Raw genomic sequence first — 18,811 nt, 5'->3', positions numbered from 1 at the left:
TTTTCCAGCATGGTTCTGGATTTAATCTACAGGTCTTTCTGAAGCTCTCCACGAGTGGTCCTGGGCTGTTGGAGAACCCTTCTGATGATTGTTCTGACTCCTCTGTCTGAGCACCTGGTCGTGGCAGGTTTATGGTAATCCTGTGTTCTTTCCACTTCCAGATGATGGCCCCAATGGTACTCACTGGAACTTTCAGAAGTTTAGAAATGCGCCTGTAACCAATGCCTTCAGTGCGTTTTGCAACAATAAGGTTGCGTAGATCTTTGGACAGCTCTTTGCTTTCAGGCCAGGCAAGGCAAGTTTATTTGTAGAGCACAATTCGTACACAAAGTAATTCAAGGTGCTTCACAAAACAGAAAAATGCATTAAAATCACAATACATCATAGAAATAATCAACGTAAAATTTACTTTAAAAGAAAAGAAAAAAATTGAAAATTGATTTAAAAATAAAGGAAGGAAAGGAAAGAAAAGTGCAGATAGGACCTTTCAGTCATATACACGGCTAAACAGAAATGTTTTAAGTCTAGATTTGAACATGAACACAGAAGAGGCCTGTCTTACGACTTCAGGGAGGCTGTTCCAGATTTTAGCTGCAGAATATTGAAACGCTGATTCCCCTTGTTTAGTTCTTTCTCTGGGAATCAACAGGAGGCCGGCCCCTGAGGTCCTCAGAGTACGAGATGGTTCATATGGCACTAACATGTCAGAGATGTACTTTGGTGCTCGGCCATGGAGACACTTGTACGCAAGCAAAGCTGCTTTGAAGTCTATTCTTTGAGGTACAGGGAGCCAGTGCAGAGACCTGAGCACAGGACTAATGTGATCATACTTCCTGGTTCTGGTCAGGACTCGAGCAGCAGCATTCTGGATGTACTGAAGCTGTTTTACAGCTCGTTTGGAGAGGCCGGTGAGCAGGCCGTTACAGTAGTCTAACCTACTGGAGACAAATGCATGAATAATTATCTCCAGGTCTGGCTTTGACAATATGTTTTTGATTTTGGCAATGTTTTTCTGTCAGATAAATGCATCTAGACATTAAAGAAAAACACAATTATAAACAACAAACCACAACAAGAATCAAGTTTCTCATGCACGAGGGAGAGGAGCAAATGTGTTGGAAAAGGTCCACCACGTTTCTCTTCTCAAAGGTCTGCCTCTCCCTGTGCACCTTTTATTAAGAACACAAGAAGGAGGTAACATTTTCAAGACAAAGAGGAAAAGTTCATTAGGGGGTGTCGTATAATGACCCATTTGGTTGGATTCTAACTTCAAACAGTATCCCTTATCAGCTCAGGACAGTGTGTCGTAAACCCCTCATCCTGGGTGGGGGATGAGAAGCAGATGAACAAACACACAACTGTTTTCAGAAGAGGTAAAAAGGTCAATCTGAGTTAACATTTAAACATACATTTAACCAAATACATTTAAGCAATGATAATAATAAAACAAATTCCTTCACATACTCCCTCCTTTTTATCATTGATAAATATTAAAATCTCACATCCAATATCACATCTCTTTTCAGTTTTCTGTGACATCTTAATTTTCATAACACTTTCAATTTACACTCAGATGAGAAGTTCTTTTTTTTTTTTTTTTTCAAGTAATTTCAATTTCAAAATCATTACAGTCATCTTGTTCTCCCTTTAATAACAAGTTGTATTCTTGACTCATAAGAACACTTTGTACTCCACCATTCACTGCTCTGGAAATCATAGATTGAATACAAGGAAAAATGCACATAGTGAACACACAACATATGATCAGTACCATAAGAATAGGTGTCACTATTTTTAACAAAAGTTGCTACCAGGAACCAAAAGCAAACCAGGAGAAGAAATCCCAAGATTGGGGTTTCCTGTCATCCTGAATTGCCTGCTGAACCTTTTCAAGTTGATGTAATGCTTCAGTGATGCTGTGACCTTCATCTGTGTTGTCAGGAATAAATGTACAACAGGTATCATTTAATATTTTACAAACACATCCCGCCTGAGCAACCAATAAGTCCAAAACCAATCTGTTCTGTAGAACCTTAAGTCTCATGCTTGACATTTCTTCATTATAGCCTTTAAATGCTTTAATTGTAGCGTTCAAAAATAAACCTAATCTATAATCAATGGTCTCAATTCTGAGAGCGTTTTTAGCATTTCCAACCTAGGGAAACAATGCCATAGTTACCTTTTGCCCCGTATTCCAGTGTTCATGGTCTTCAGGATCATCTGATCCCCACATGGAATCATGTGGCTTGACATCAATAAGGTTATGTCTATGGTTCAGGTGAGGCTCATGGACTGCAGAAACTATGAAAGTGTGACCTGTGACCTTTACAGAAACACAAATCCCACTCCAGTCTCTAGGCAGACTGAGGTAGAGGGCCTGCCCACATAACCAAAACATTTGATGAACCACATAAGTACCATTGTTACCTGGCATCAAATCTGGATTAGATCCAACACAACATCCTCTGGGGCAGGGAACTGCATAACCATGGGAAACTCTGTCATTGATTATCTGGACTGTGAAGGGAACAAGAAGTTCATGACACATCTTTGTCGGCAAAGTTCCTAAAAACTCTGTGCCATTTTTAGTTACGCAATGTGGAAACACAGTTCCTGGTTCCACACTAGCATATGGAGCTAATGATTTTGTCAATTTCAGTTTTTTAAACTAATACAAACTCTTGCAACTCCGTCTTACAAGAGTACCATTTGAAGTGGTGACAGCTCCAGTACTAATATACCCTCTGGTACGATATTCAATAACACAGTCGCTTTTCCACTCAGAAAATTGCTTTGCCTGCAAATTAGGATGTAGGGATGAAGCTTCAATTACAGAACAAACATAGCAATCCGATCTATTCTTTTCCTTAGCCAGTAACATAACATACCTATACCAAGAATTTGTCATATACAGGTGAGTTATGTTCATTTTTGGACTATTCAAAACATCATGTTCATCAATACTCAGCCATCGTCGAGAAATGTTTCTTTCCTCACTGGTGGTTCTTCTTGCGGGTGGATAATGATTCCAAAAGAATCGAATCCATGTGGTTGCTCCTGTCAGGAATAGCAGGAACAGTAAACAAAATAAACTGTTTCTTAGCCCAGTTGGACACGCCATGGTGGATATGTACCTATCTTCGGGAGGGAGAGGTTACTAGCACATCACCTCCTCAAGTCCTCTAACAGTGTAGGATCCGTGTAGTGCAAAAGAGTTCTGGTGTGCTTTCTTCCCTAAGACTAGGTGGATGTCTCGGCTTCGCTGACGTTGAGACAAGCAGCTTCTATACAGCTGCCTCCCTTTGTAGTCAGACTTCCCCACCTAGCAGTTGGAATTAGCCTCACCCAGATGCTTTTTCTTGCAGTGTGACAGGTGGATCCAAAACGTCCTTTCAGCAATCTTTACAGCTGTTGGTGTAGTCAGCAGGACTTGGAATGGGCCTTCCCGCCGTGGGCTGGACCCACACTTTCTTTTTATGGCCTTCACAAACACCCAGTCACCAACCTGCACTGGTGAGGTGTCCTGTGGAGATAAAAAGGAATCTGGCACTTGATTTGTCCTTTGCACATCTTTAGTGGTAAACATTTTTCTCAAATAATCCACTAAATTTGCATCATCATCTGGAGAATGTTGCTGTGTAGGATCAAGGTCTGGTAACCTATAAGAACGTCCATACAACATTTCAAAAGGCGTTAAAGGTTGACCTGCTGTGCGTGTGATACGCATGCTTAGCTGAACTAAGTCTATGCAGTCAGGCCACTGTCTGTTTGTCTCTTCCATGCATTTCTTTAACTTTGATTTGATAGTGCCATTAGTTCTCTCAACTAATCCTGCACTCTGTGGGTGATAACTACAAAGTCTCTTTAGATCAATGCAAAGATGTTGAACCATTTTGTCTATCACTTGATTTACAAAATGTGTACCATTATCACTTCTTATCACTTGTGGTATGCCAAAAGTTGGGATTATTCTTTTACAAATACCTTTAGCTACTGTAATAGCGTCTTGTGTTGCACATGGAAAAATTTCAACCCATTTGGAAAATGCATCAATAATCACTAAACAATATTTCAATTTTTTTTTGCTTTTATTTAATTTAATAAAATCCATAAGGATTGTATGGAAAGGAAAAGGTGGTTCAGAAAATCTTCCTCTCTTAAATTTAACATTGCCTTGGGGATTATGATGCATACATGTAACACATTGTTTACAAAAAGTTTTTTGAATAGAGAATAAATCCATAAGTTGTATAATATTTCTCTAATAAATTCATCCTCCCCCCTGTTGAATCATGGCAAAGCCCATGACTCAAAATTGCTGCCCATTTGTACATAGATTTTGGTAAAATAGGTTTTCCTTCTGTGCTGACATAAAAACCTTGTTCTAACTTTGCTCCCTTTTACAACCATATTTTTTTTCTTGTTTCGGTGCGCTGTGTTGCATTTCTTTTAAAACATCAGCGGGTGCACCTGCAGTCACATTCTCATTTCCCTTTTCCTCCTAACATTATTTTTTCTTTTTCTGGTTTATTTAAATCAGTCAGTGGTGGGTAAAAACCCGTCAACAGAGGAGCATTTGTCCCCTGGTAGGGAGGAGGTGAGAAATCAGCTGGTTTCTGCTCTCTCCCCCTTTCATCCCGCCCCTGCTTGGTCTGCAGCCTGCTGCAGCCAGCTGTTGCAGGGGTCTCACATCTGATTTATCTCTAGTTTTACTTTTCTGAATGCCATTCTTTATTTTTCGTTGCTTCATTTAAGCACAGTTTTGCACAAATTAATTCTTCACTATTTTTTTGTTTCTTTTTTAGTTTTTATTCTGGTTTGAATTGGTAACTGTTGAACTAATTCAGTACATTCCCCTTAAAATTGTAGTTTTATCCCATTTTACCAAGAATGTAGTTGAACCTGGATGAACCTCTTTCTATATATTTTTAATCTCATGGTAATTCAACTTTTTTATTTGAATTCCCCCATTTTTTCTATTTTTTCTATTTTTTTACATTTACGTTAGTCACAGAGTGTGATCAGAACCAACAGAGAATTTCTCTCAGGACCGAATTTCACACGTTTAGGGTCCTCCCAGGAGCAAAACCCGTTTTAGACTCTGGGTTCTTTTCACCTAAAGCCTAATGAGATGAAATCTTGTTCTACTCCAACAAGCAGCCTTGTGTTAACACCGCAAGGTTTCCAGCTGCTCACTGCTTCTAACAAGTTCACTCCTTTCACACATGCACACACATTCACACCAAAAAAAAACTTTTTTTATTTTATTTTTGTTGTTATTCTAGGCCTTTTAGGGACTTGAACCCTCTTACGCGTTTTAGGCTGCAGGACTCGAACCTACACCTTTATTTAGAATTCTGGACTTTTCCGGGACTCCAAACCCACACGTGTTTTAGGCAACAGGACTTGAACCTGTCCCTCAGAATTCTGGGCCACTTCGGGGACTCGAACCCCTGAAAAAGCGCTTTACTTGCCTTGTCGTTGTGGTCTGACTGGTTAACGAATAACGTCAATCCGGACCCAGGGATCAGACCAGTCGATTGGCCGGCGTAGAATTCACTACGACGGACTTTCCTCCGGAGACCTGGTCTCACGGGCTGTGCACAGACTTCAATCGGCATGGTCCTCCCCCAAGGACGCAGATATGTTGTCATCCGGCTCGAATGGACCAAAGAATGTCAGATAAATGCATCTAGACATTAAAGAAAAACACAATTATAAACAACAAACCACAACAAGAATCAAGTTTCTCATGCACGAGGGAGAGGAGCAAATGTGTTGGAAAAGGTCCACCACGTTTCTCTTCTCAAAGGTCTGCCTCTCCCTGTGCACCTTTTATTAAGAACACAAGAAGGAGGTAACATTTTCAAGACAAAGAGGAAAAGTTCATTAGGGGGTGTCGTATAATGACCCATTTGGTTGGATTCTAACTTCAAACAGTATCCCTTATCAGCTCAGGACAGTGTGTCGTAAACCCCTCATCCTGGGTGGGGGATGAGAAGCAGATGAACAAACACACAACTGTTTTCAGAAGAGGTAAAAAGGTCAATCTGAGTTAACATTTAAACATACATTTAACCAAATACATTTAAGCAATGATAATAATAAAACAAATTCCTTCACATTTTCAGATGGTAAAATGCCGCTGATGTTACTGACTTGATATGGCTGTTAAAGTTTAGGTCAGAGTCCATGATTACCCCTAGATTTCTGACTTGATTTGAGGGTTTAAGCAACAGAGAATGAAGGTAGCTGCTGACACTTTCTCTTTGTTTCTGTGGGCCAAAAATAATAACTTCGGTCTTGTTTGAGTTTAGCTGGAGTAAGTTATTCTGCATCCACGCACTGATCTGTTGGAGGCAGTGGCTGAGTGAATCCACCGGCCCATATTCACCTGTTGTCAGTGACACATAGATCTGAGTATCATCTGCATAGTTGTGATAAGATATGTTATTACTGCGTATTAACTGCCCTAGTGGCAGCATGTAGAGGTTGAACAGAAGGGGTCCCAGGATCGATCCCTGGGGCACACCACAAGTCTAGGCCATGTAGTCTGAGACACAACTCCCAATTTCAACAAAATATTTCCTGTCCTCTAGATAAGACTTGAGCCAACTTAGGGCAGATCCAGAGATGCCAACCCAGTCTTGGAGTCTATGCAAAAGGATCCCATGATCAACAGTATCAAAGGCAGCACTCAGGTCTAGCAGGATTAAGACAGAGACTTTGCCATCATCGGTGTTCAGGCGGATGTCGTTGGTTACCTTGACAGGGCTCCAGACTGTGACCATTTGGTCGCATTTTGCGACCAAAATTTGAGAGTGTGCGACTGAATTTTACATCCAGTCGCACATGTGCTACCAGTAAATTTGTCACCCCCCTCTGTATTTTTTTATACATTTAACGTGGAAACGGCACGTCAATGATCAATGAAATAATCAATGAGACGCGAGCGCACACGCACGCAGGCAGACACACACACTCGCGCACATACTCATGAAACGCGAGCACACTCTCGCGTGATGCCCGTCTGTGAGGCGGCCAATGCGTGTGAGAGGAATAGGGAAAGCCACTGTGAGTGGCTAAAATGCGTGTAGGGGGAGGGGCCTAGAGATAATCGAGCGCGCGTAAACATCTGTGGAAATGAAACGAAGACAAATATCATCACAACCTGATATGTGCGTCTGAGCTATGAGCAAGCGAACCATTGATTCGTTCTTCCAACCTGCGGCTAGTGTACCAGTGCCAGAGTGTACAGCTGGGGTCTCAAACTCACGCCCCGCGGGCTCTATGTGGCCCACACCTTGAAATGAAAGTTTAATTTTAATGCGTCCGTCCAGTTTGTACGAATGAAACCTTTTCATTGTCGTGTGCGGAGCTGACAAACCAACCAATCACAGTGGAGTAAATGACTATTGGGGGCGTGACAATGACCGGGCTTGAAAGCAGGACACCTGACAGCCCCCTCCCCGGACCACATTAAGGAGTTCCTTACTTTCCTTTTTAGAACGTATTTATTCGCTCGTAATTTTCTAAATGCATGCAGTCTGTGCTGAATTTTTCTCTGGGCCGCACAGACCCGGAGGTTACGGTTAAGCGTGCGGCGTCGCATCCCCCCAACCAAACGGGTTATGCACGGCTGTTAGGGCAGCTCACCGATCGCCGGGAGTCGGGTCAGCTGAGGAGAATAAATGTCCCACACCTACTTGCGTGACAGCTAACGAGCCTTTAGCATTAAACATGTGCGAGCAACAACACGGTTTAGTCCGAGACGCACTTAAAACACGTGGTGAAAAAGCAAGGATAGACGTGTTTGAGATGAACCAGCGGCTCGCCTGGATCATTGGGTTCAGTTCAATTTAGTTTTAATATTCCTCTTCCCCTTAGTATGATCTGTGTTATTATATATTTTATATTTATTTGAATGTTTTGTAATGGATGTAGCCTATTTTTAATCAATTGGTATTTTAAATTATTTCAATTTCTCACTTAACTACAAAAACCATCAGGACACATGTCCCATAATGCATTGTTTTGTAGTCATAGGGCAGCTTTCAGTCAGTTCAGTACTAAATTTCCAGCTGCGTTCGGTAGGTTGGGGCCTTGCTGCTCCCGCGCCTTTCTCCTGATATTTTTGTGATGATTGACAGGTGATGTTGGAGCAAAAACAAAAATATATGTCACACACCAGGTGATCTGAACAGCGTTGCGTCGACCTGGGTGATCTCAAACACGCTTATTGTGCGTCTTGGCTGCACTTATTTGGTGTCACCAAGATACATTTCCATCAGTTTTTGAGCCTCTCTCTGATCTCAGGTATCTGTATCGATTGTTCTGATATCCAGTGGACATCGCCCGTTCTGTTACAGTTTACCTTCTTTTGTCAGTTTACCCTGTTGTTGCATCTTCCAAAGTGCAGATTAAAATGTGACACTGAATTTGAAACAGCGTATTGTAATTTCTGCATCTATTATTAGAGTATTTATTAGTAATACAGTGGACATTAGTAGATTTTGTTAGAATGTTGATTTACGGTATGCGCCCCTAAATTTTCTGGTTGTGACCCTAAAATTTTCATTTAGGGACCACTGTGCTCCTGGTGAAAAAAGTTAGTCTGGAGCCCTGAGGTGGTTGTGGTGCTGGTGCTGCTGAGTCCTTAGATGGAGGTAGTTGTGGTGCTGGTGCTGCTGGATCCAAGTCATTGACCGGTGGTGGTAGTTGTTGTTGCCGCCGTTGTGCTGTGGTTCCTGGGACACTGGCTCGGTCCTTCATGACTGCCTTTTCAGGGCCTTGGCCTCTATGACCCAGAGCGTGGAGGAGGTTCTTCAATAACTCTCGCTCCACCTCTGTTCAGGTGTGGGCCTCTTCCCATGAATAGGTCTTTTCGTTTCCAGAATATATTGAAGTTTTCAATGTAATAGAATCCTCTGGAAGCACACTCTCTGGAGAGCCAATTGTTCAGCTGAAACAGACGGCTGAACTTGAGTGACACCCCATCGACGTTAGGAAGAGGTCCACTGATGAATGCTTCAACCTCTACTTTGTCGATCTCTTCAAATAACTTCATGAAGTCTTTTTTCAGACGTTCAGATTGTTCTTTTTTGATATCGACAGCACCTACATGGATGATTATTCGTTTAACTCCTTGGTACAAGACTTTAGATAAGAGTCCTGTAATCACTGGAACAGTAGAACTTGGGCAACATAAGTTTGCATAAAGTTTCGCAAGGACACAACATCACTCAGGTCTATGTCACTGTTATTCTTCACATTTGTAGTAAAAGTGGGCTTCTTACCACCCGATGTTACTGGAAGGGTCTTGTGAAGTCCATTTTCAGTTTCCAAAGTAAATATCCGTGTTTGTAGTTTTTTTATTTCTTGTTGGTAGATCCGACAGCGTTCACAGTGGGAGTTTGTTTTTCTTCCTCTTCCGGACATGTCGCTGGCTTGTAGACATAAAAATATTGATTTGTATAGGTGGAAGTCACAAAAAAGGATGACCAGTCTGATATTCCAGGATTTGTGGATGAGGTAAAATAATTAAAAATTATTAATTAAATGATTAAAAAGCAAAGAAAGCAGGAAGCGGCAGGAGCAGGGAAAAAAGCGTCTGCACTCTCTTGTGGTCAAAGTAGAAAAAAAGTAGTAGAAAAGACCTTTTTACCCCTCCTTTTCTTCATGTGTTCAATACTTCTTCCCTGTGCCATTTCACTTTATTACACATAACTTCATTTATGAACATAAATGTAGGGCTGAAAGGATTCCTCGAGTTACTCGAGTCACTTAATTACAAAAATTCCTCGACGCAAAAACTCTGCCTCGAAGCCTCGTTAAATTCCTATGACGCGCACTATACGCGCGGCGCAGGGAATTGATTGTGTCACACGGACCGTTTATTCACAAGAACCTTTTGAATTTAGTTAGGCTGCGATGGCGGAGAATAGATCTATAAATAAACGGCAGAAAGTGTCTAAAGTGTGGGATCATTACACACCTAATAAAGAAGAGAACAAGGTGCAGTGTCTCTACTGCAAAATAGAGCTGGCATACCACAACAGCACATCTTCCATGATTCAGCAACTGAACAGAAGACATCTGCGCGACCCTAGGGTTGGGCGATGTCCCTTAAATTGGCCGTTGACGATGTTTGCTGTCAACCATCGGGATGGACGATGATATCGTCGTGGGGGGGCTATTTTTAATTTCTCGGTCTTATATAATTGCTATTAGTTATTTTACTTTATTACTTTATTTATTTTATTTCCCAACTAATGACTCATCCACGATGATCCAGTATAAACTGAGGGAAGTGACTTTAACAAAAAAAGTAACAAACAAAATAGAAAAGACGTGGTCCGCTCCTGCGCTTGACTAGTCAAGTGGACCGGCGGAGCGCAGATTTACAGCTTTGTGTTTGAGGGGAAGGGGGGGGGGGGTGCTTTGTTACATGAGTGGTATGTGTGGGAGATTTAAGACTGCAATCCGTTCCGCAGCTCTAGGGGAACGAGCTAGCGAACTCTGAACCGGGTCTAAAAGTGTGTGTCTGAGCACAGCTCGGATCGTCAGCACACACACAGCGGCGGTGTGAGCTTCAAAGCAGAAATGTCGCTCAGTCCATAGAAACCGTTCAAACAATCACATGGATTTGTGTTTCCAGTCGTGTCCCGACTAAATAAAGACTGATGTTATTTCCACATGTTTACGTGCAGCCAGGATGCAGATTGCAGCACCACCCAAAGCTAATGTTGTTAGCCCGTGTTAGCATACTGCTAATCCTGGCTTCTGAACCTTTCTGGCTTCGTTCTTCAACAGAAAAAGCACTGACTGCATGGATTAAAATTAAAATGATGAGCGAACAGACGCTTCATAATAACTGTAACATTATTAAAAGCACGTTTAGAAGATCGTCTCGTATATTACCAAGCTGACATATGAATATATATAGCCGCTCGGCGGAACTGATATCCGCCTCCGGTTTTTCAGACCCTACTGCGCATGTGCGAATGATTTATTTATTCCGAAAGTGTGACCCATGTGAACATTTGTTATATTCTGAAAACATTGTTCTGGGCCCATGTACATAGTTGGATTCTAATCCGACCATTGATCCCATCAAGATATTTTGCACATGTAACCGCGGCTTATGGTGTCGACTCGCAGCGTGGCGGGGGCGTGGCATCACGATGGGTGTCTCTCCATCGGAATGTCATTCACCCATCACGATGGACGATGGTATCGTCCATCGGCACAAACATATGTTAAACCTCTTCTGAAAAAGCCCAGTTTGGATCCTAGCAACTTGGCCAACTATAGACCAATATCAAACATGCCCTTTATTTCTAAAATCCTAGAAAGAGTTGTAGTTAAGCTGCTTTACTGCCACCTACAGGACAACATCCACCTTGAAGACTTTCAGTTGGGGTTTAGATCCCACCACAGTACGGAAACTGCACTAGTTGGAGTCTCTAAAGACTTGTTATTGGCCTCAGAAAAGGGACTACTTTCTATTCTGGTCCTGTTAGACCTTAATGCAGCCTCCAATAAGAACAGTTCGCTCGCAAAATGCAGGACTGCTTGTAATGAATAGCTCCAAGCTCATGTAAGAGAGGCCGACTCAGTTTCTACATTCAAAGTTAGACTGAAAACATTCCTCTTTGGACAGGCTTATTATCAGACTAGTTAGTATTCAGAGATTATTTAACTTAATGTTAATGTGTTTAAATTAAATTTGATAACAATAACTATTTGTTTTAAAAGGCTATTAGAAGGTGATGCTGGGGTAGCTATGGTGCACTGGGGTTTTGTCCTCTCTTCTCATCTACTTCTACCGTTCCTCTCTTCTCTATTTTTGATCATCATTTATCATTTAGTAGGGCTGTGACGATAACCGCATCACCGCACTTCTTTTTATGCACTTTTTTTTTACGTTTTGCATATGGTGCGTGATTGGAACTATTATAAACACATTAAACGCATTCATCTTTGCTGATAATTTTGTTTTTCTGCTAGTCCTGTGTTCAGACTTTCCTTCTTTCTTTCAGACTGTTGTCTCCTTTTCTCCCACCGCTCGCGCTCTCACTGTCTGCCTTTGCACTGCACGTGACACGCGGCTCCCTTTACACACAAACAAGCGCGTGCTTTCAGAAGCACACATCCTTATTGTACAACAGAAGTTTCCGTCTCGCAAGGAAATACGACAAATTTACTGCTTTGTAATTATTAATTTCTATTGTATTCATTTCCATTACAAGCTGCGTGCGTTCCTAAGTGCGTGACATGGCCGCCCGCCGGAGGATTTTGTGTTGGGGAGGGGGTTACTGTCCTCCTTCACTCCGTAGCACCAAACATGAGCGCAAGGTGTTAGATTTCCATGAATATCACTACATGTTTTGTTTGGGAACTATTTTTTTTTGCGTAACGTTACGTGTCGGTATAAACAAAGGCGGAGCCTCCTGCCCCGCGTTCTTCATGGGTGTCAGGCTTCACGGCTACCGGAAAGGTGACGAAGTGTCTGCAGTCTGCTTATTACTGGGCAATACATAATATTTTGAGAAGATGTCTGTACATAATATTTTGAGAAGATGTCTGCACACCTGTGCGCACCTTCCTACTCCTACACAAGACGCTCCGCGCTCACACACACAGTCAATCTACAAAACCTATAGTTAGATCACAAGTTAGATATGTAGTTGTTAGTTGTTACTGTTATTTTTTAACAAAGAATAGTACGTTGTAATTGTATTTATTTCGGGGGATTTTGTGATTTTGGTTAACCGCGACACCGCGCCCCCTGGTGGTTCATCACCGCGGTGATCAAAAATTCGACACCGTCACAGCTCTATCATTTAGTTCTCCATGCCTCTGTTTGGTACAGTGCGATTCATCTATTGTCCCTCTTTCTCTCTCCCCTCCTGTGGAGTGGGAGTGCTTCCAGATTCCAATTGGCTCTTCCGTGCTCCTGTTCCTGACCGTGTACCTCGCGTTTGCTCCCGCTCCTACACCTGGCTGTGGATCCTGCCTCTGGCACGTCTCTGCTCTGTACCTGATCGTGTACCCTGACTGTGGGACCAGTGTGTGAATGTGTGTGTGCATGGGTGAATGGGACTGTGACTGTAAAGCGCTTTTGGCCTTCGAAAGAGGTTAGAAAGCGCTATATAAGTATACGCCATTTACCATTTACCTCGTCTCTGCTCCTGCTCTGACACCTGGCTGTTGATCCTATCTCCGGCTCGACTCGTGCCCCTGACTATCCTCCCAACCACAGATGGATGAAGCTCGTCTGCTGGACCTTATATGTAGTTGTAGTGTTAGATAAGTTAATTCTTCTCTAAGAGTTCTGGTAAATCGCCTGTCCGTCCTGGGGTAGGATCCCTCCTTCATGTCGGCACGCCTGAGGTTTTTTTGCAGAATCCGTTTTTTTTCCTTACCGCGAAGGGGGCTCTAAGGGCAGAGATGCCAGTATAGTTTAGTTAGTTTGTTTTGTTAGTTCATTTTAGTATTTTCCTATTGAACTTTTTGTATTCATGATCCTTTTGAGTTCATGTTTCACTTCGAAGCACATTAAGACGACTGTTGTTGTGATTTTGGGCTATACAAATAAAATTGAATTGAATTGAAATTGAATCATCACACACAGTGTACTTATATTTCGCAGTCGGCTGTCAAAGATGGATATAATTTTGTTACTAGGAAGTTATGTTCCATAGTTACAATTAACTATCCTAACGGCAGTTTTTTTTTCTTTCCAAAAACTAACAGACAACCCGAAGCAGCATCGTTGAGCAAAGGTGAGATATTGTTTCATTATTACAATTTTTTGCTTTTGTGTGTGTGGAAACTATAGTTTGTTTGTTAGATAGATATGCTTTTATTGTCTTTGTCCATTGTGAAATAAAATGTAAGCTAACAAAGCGCTCACCTTGTAGCTACCTCAACGTTAACCATTTCACATTTGTCTCCCGAATTTCCAGATGCAAAACCAACCCGGGCAGGGGCCGCCGGCCCAGGGGCGGCAGGGGCCGCCGGCCCAGGGGCGGCAGGGGCCGCCGGCCCAGGGGCGGCAGGGGCCGCCGGCCCAGGGGCGGCAGGGGCCGCCGGCCCAGGGGCGGCAGGGGCCGCCGGCCCAGGGGCGGCAGGGGCCGCCGGCCCAGGGGCGGCCACTTGTTTGGCACAGTGCCGGTAATAGAGCGCGTGAGGAAGAGCGTAAGGCTTCGGAAAATAAAGTGAGTTTGAAGTCTTTGCTCAAAAACATGACATTTCTCTTTAATCAAAGTACTTTTTAAGAATGATGCACATAATCAGTATACTGTTTGACATTTTCATTACTTTTTGAATTTTTCTCACAATCAAAATGCTTTTCGTCAGTGCATCCTTTCCACATACAACACACCGCATTTCTCCACAATATATTTTTTTTCATAGTACAATTTATATTTACAGATCTTTTAAAATTGATTTCAAATGAAAACAGACACCTTGCAATTTAGACTTTTTAGAGTAATCATCATTAAACCGTTTGTTTTTTCATCTATCACACTGACTTATGTAATTGCTTAGTGTAGGCACAAAGTTTAAAATTTAATGTCATTTTCTTATTTAAACAATTTTATACAAGCAGATTGGTTGAAATCAAATGTTTTTATTCTGTTGTCAGGTTATCGTTCGGAGGCTGTTGCCCCTCGCCACCTCGGAGGAGGAGCGGGCCCGCCTCATCATGGTTTATGGGCCCCCATAAAAAAATAAAAAAATATTTGTATAAGGTCATGTTCTGTGACAAAAGTTGAATTGTATGACTTAAATAAAAAATCTTACCCAAGGTTAATTATCTCTTCTCAATGATTCCCACACAACCGCCATTAAAATGGTTCAAAACATTAGACTCATCCATATCAAGCTTTCTATGGAACAACAAACCTGCAAGAATTAGTCTAAAAACTTTAAAATCTGCAAAAAGCTGTGGAGGATTAGAATTACCTAACTTCCACAAATACTTTCTTGCAAATAGATTACAATATATCTTAAAATGGTTAAAAAATAATCCAGAAACCAACTCATGGTTAGACTTGGAACAGGCGTTATGTGGAAAGATCAACCTGTCACAGCTACCATTTATTAGCCAAACAGTTAAAAAACAGGATTGTTTCAAAAGCATTAATATAAATGCCACTTTAACAGCCTGGTGGGAATTTCTCAAAATATCAAAATCATCAATTCAACCGTGCAAAATGACACCCATCTGGAACAACCCGGACATCCTTATTAACAAAAAAATGATTCACTTCCCAGCTTGGCAAGCAGGGGGCATAAAACAACTAGAGCACGTAATTATTGATAGAAGATTCATAACTCCCCAGGAACTTCAAGACAAACATGGAATAAATAACTTCTTGGAATATCAGCAACTTAAATCAAGTATTACTAAAAAGTATAAAATTAAAGACGACGATTTAAAGCTACCAGATGTAGTTACCACTCTGATTAATTTTTCAATGAATAGAACTCTCTCCAAAATATACAAACTTTTATGTAATTTAGATAACAATATTGCCCTTCCAACAAAAAAATGGGATGCAGATTTGAGCATCAGCACAGATGAAAGCTTCTGGTCAGAACTCTGTCTAAACACCTTTAAACTGACAAAAAGTCCAAATCTGCAGCTAATCCATCTCAAAACTCTTCACAGAATTTACTACACTGGACAGAGGATGTTCAAGATGGGTCTCAGTAACTCAGACATTTGCGAGCACTGTGATAATAATCTACCCGACAGCTACATGCACGCACTGTGGTTCTGCACTCCTGTCCAGGCTCTCTGGCAGCAGGTATGTGCCGATTTATCAGTCTGGCTTAAGGTTTCAATCACTGCCTCACCGTCACTTTGTGTGCTTGGTGACATGAGTGCCATCGATATAGAAGAAGGATTAGCATCTATCATTTTCATAACTCTTTGTATTGCCAAAAAAACTATTTTAATAAATTGGAAAAACGAGAAAAATATAAACATAAGTCAACACAGAAATCTGCTGTTTGATCATATCAGCTTGGAAAAAATGTCAGCCCAAAGCTCAAGTAACTTTGAAAGAATTCAGTCTCTCTGGTCTCCTGTGGTTGACTCCATGACTTAGGGGGTGGAGGGCTTGGTCGTCGCTGCTCCTTGCCCTTCTGCCATGGTTTGGGGTGGGGGTCGGGGCTTCCGGTGCCTGGCGGGGGCGGTGGGGGGCTCCGTTGGTCGGGGGGTCGGGTCCGGTGCCTGGGTGGGGCGGGCTGGGGCGCTGCGTGGTCCTCTGGGCTTGGGTGTGGGGGTGCGTGGTGGGGGGGTGGGGTGGTGGTCTGGCTTGGCTTGGGGGGGTGGTCCCTTTGCCTGTGCTGGGGGGGGGTTGGCGGGGGGCCCTGCTCGGGTGGGAGGGGGCCCAGCGGCGCCGGATGGGCTGCCAATCTGCACCTGTGGCTGGGATCGGCCCTTCCCTGGCTCTGGGACGGGACGGGACAACCCTCTCGGGGCCCCCGGTCGCTCTGGGTGTCACCCGCTTCGGCTGCGGGGTCTGGGGTGGGGTGGGGTGGGGGGCTTGTCGGCCCTGTCCTGTGGGGGGGCGTTCTGGGGGGGGGGGGGGGCCATCATTAGTACGGGTCGGGGGGGCTAACGGGTCGGGGTCTCCGCTGAGGCGATCAGTGGTTGCCTCGGCCGGTTGGCCTCCTCGGTCCCGTCGAGGCCTGACCAGAGCTCTTCTAGGGCCGGCGTCTGGGGGTGGGGGCCTGGGCTTGCTCCGGGGGGGGCGACGCTTTCTGGCTCCTCTCTCTCTGTGTGGGGTGGGTGGTGCCGGGCCTGGGGTGTCGGCGCCTCCGGGGGTGGGGCCCCTGGGCTGGGTGGCCCTGGCCCCTTTGCTGGGGGTGGGCTGGGGGACGGCTGTTTGACCACCGGGGGACAGTCTACCAGCTGTCCCCAACTTACCCCCTTCCTTATATAACCTCATATTAGGGTGAGGGGGTGGGGGGTCTAGCCTGCGATGCGACTTGGGGGGGGGCTACTTGGGAGTGGGCCCCCTCCTATGGTTGCCGTATTGAGTGGGCCCCCCCTCTTTCAGTTTTATTTGCACCTTAGACATGTAGGGTCCTTGGTAGGGGGGGTGCTTGGACATCACTGCAAGCAAGCAGCAGATGTCCTCCTGGCACCCTACCCGCCAATTTTAACCGCACCTTAGACATTTAGGGCCCCTTGGTGTGGAGGGTGAGGGGACATCACTGTGAGTAATCAGGAGATGTCCCCTTAGTGCCCTACTCGCCAATTTTAACTGCAACCCCCTTAGTACACACACCCCTCCCCCTTTAATATATACATTCAAACATAAACACACACACATGCACACAAACACCCTCTCAAACACCCATACACGCACACACATTTTACAAGGAAGGTGGGACCTGGGTCCATCTGTCCCCTACCCCTTCCCTGGTGGGGGGTGCGGGCCCCTTGGCGATGGCGGCCGTGTCCCTTGGGTGCCGGCTCCCTGGGCCCGGCGGTGCTCTCTCCGCGCGGTGGGGGGGGTTCATATTACACCTGAGCCGGGGGTGTTCGTGTCCCTGGGGGGTGGGTCCTGGTCCTTGCCCCTGGGCGCTGGGCCCCGCCAAACTTCCAACATGGCCGAGCCTGGTCGGGCCATATTTATAACACCCCTTGTGGGCCGCCCTTTTTTCCCCGGGGTTCCCCCCTCCTGGGCGGGGGCGGCGGGCCCCTGCCTTGCTCCTACCTGGACCAACCGTGGGCCGGGTGGGTGGCTGCCTGGAGTGCGGAGCGGGTCTCCCTTGGGGGGTCCTGGCTCGTACCTGGGGTCGGGGCGGGGGGATGCCCGGAACTCCTGGGTGGTGGTGGGGTGCTCGTCTGGGGCTGTGGGCGTCCCTCTCCGGTGGGGCCCTGCGTTGGGCTCTTCCGGCGCGGCGGGGGGCTGCTTTCCTGGCTGGGCTGGGGCGGCGCTCTCTTTCCCTCTGCGCCTCCCTGCTCTCTGGCTCTGGGGGCCTCGCGGCGGTCCTGCTGGCCCTGGCCTGGGTGGCGGTCTTGGTCGCCCGGGGGGGGGGTTGTTCCCTGCCTGTTCCCGTGTGGCGTTGGGGGAATTCCGGCTGCCGCTGCTGCTGCGGCGGGGGTCTGGGTGTGGGGGTGGCTGGGCGCTCCTCCTCCTTCTTTTCACATTCCACCATCCATTTTAGAAGAACATAAACACTCACTTGAGCACAGGTGTTAGCTCACCTTTGCACTTATAGTTTGCATGATTGAATGAATGAAAGATTTCACACTAGTTGGTTTAAAGGCATAGGTATTCGTTCGTGAACACTATCTGTTTTGTGTACATGTTGACATGTGGACATTTTTGCGGCTAGCAGGTGTGTTGATAATATTTGAGTGTGTGTGAACAGGCCCCGCCCTTTTTGTACTACATTTGAACCGTACCGTAACGATAAACAACCAGTAAACCTGTCTGCTCTATGCTGCTTCATGGTCTTACCCCCCTTCCCCTCCTATTATCACCCTCCTACCCCCCCCCCCTCTCTCTAACGTCCCTCTCTCTTCTTCCCCTCTTTCCTTTTCCGTCCGGTCCAACACCAAAGATTTTCAAACATGATTGAAATTAATAAAGTTTGGCCTCAATTACAAAAGGGGTTTATTCAGACATACCTTTGGTTTGTCTGAAGATGAATAACCCCTCTTGTTAAAATAAAATATGTCCAACACAAGAGGCCCTCAGCTCTTATCTGTTTGCCTAGCTGTTGGACAGGACAAGTTAAAAAAAAAAAAAAAAAAAAAAAAAAGAAAAAGCTCTTC

The 18,811-nt window shown here is 44.5% G+C and overlaps 1 long non-coding RNA gene across 1 annotated transcript in view; it reads left to right on the top strand.

The window, feature by feature from the left end:
- Positions 1 to 14,821, top strand: part of LOC144991005 (uncharacterized) — a 39,412-nt gene extending 24,591 nt beyond the window's left edge. Inside the window, exons 3-5 of the long non-coding RNA XR_013654901.1 lie at positions 13,759 to 13,787; positions 13,971 to 14,222; positions 14,654 to 14,821. This is a non-coding gene — a long non-coding RNA (uncharacterized LOC144991005). The remainder of the gene's footprint in view (positions 1 to 13,758; positions 13,788 to 13,970; positions 14,223 to 14,653) is intronic.
- Positions 14,822 to 18,811: the final 3,990 nt, after the last annotated feature.

The sequence above is a fragment of the Oryzias latipes genome, chromosome 1 (genome assembly GCF_053564925.1).
Source record: "Oryzias latipes strain Hd-rR chromosome 1, Olatipes_Hd-rR_3.1".
Classification (NCBI taxonomy): Eukaryota; Metazoa; Chordata; class Actinopteri; order Beloniformes; family Adrianichthyidae; genus Oryzias; species Oryzias latipes.
This window is presented reverse-complemented; position numbering and strand designations above follow the sequence as displayed.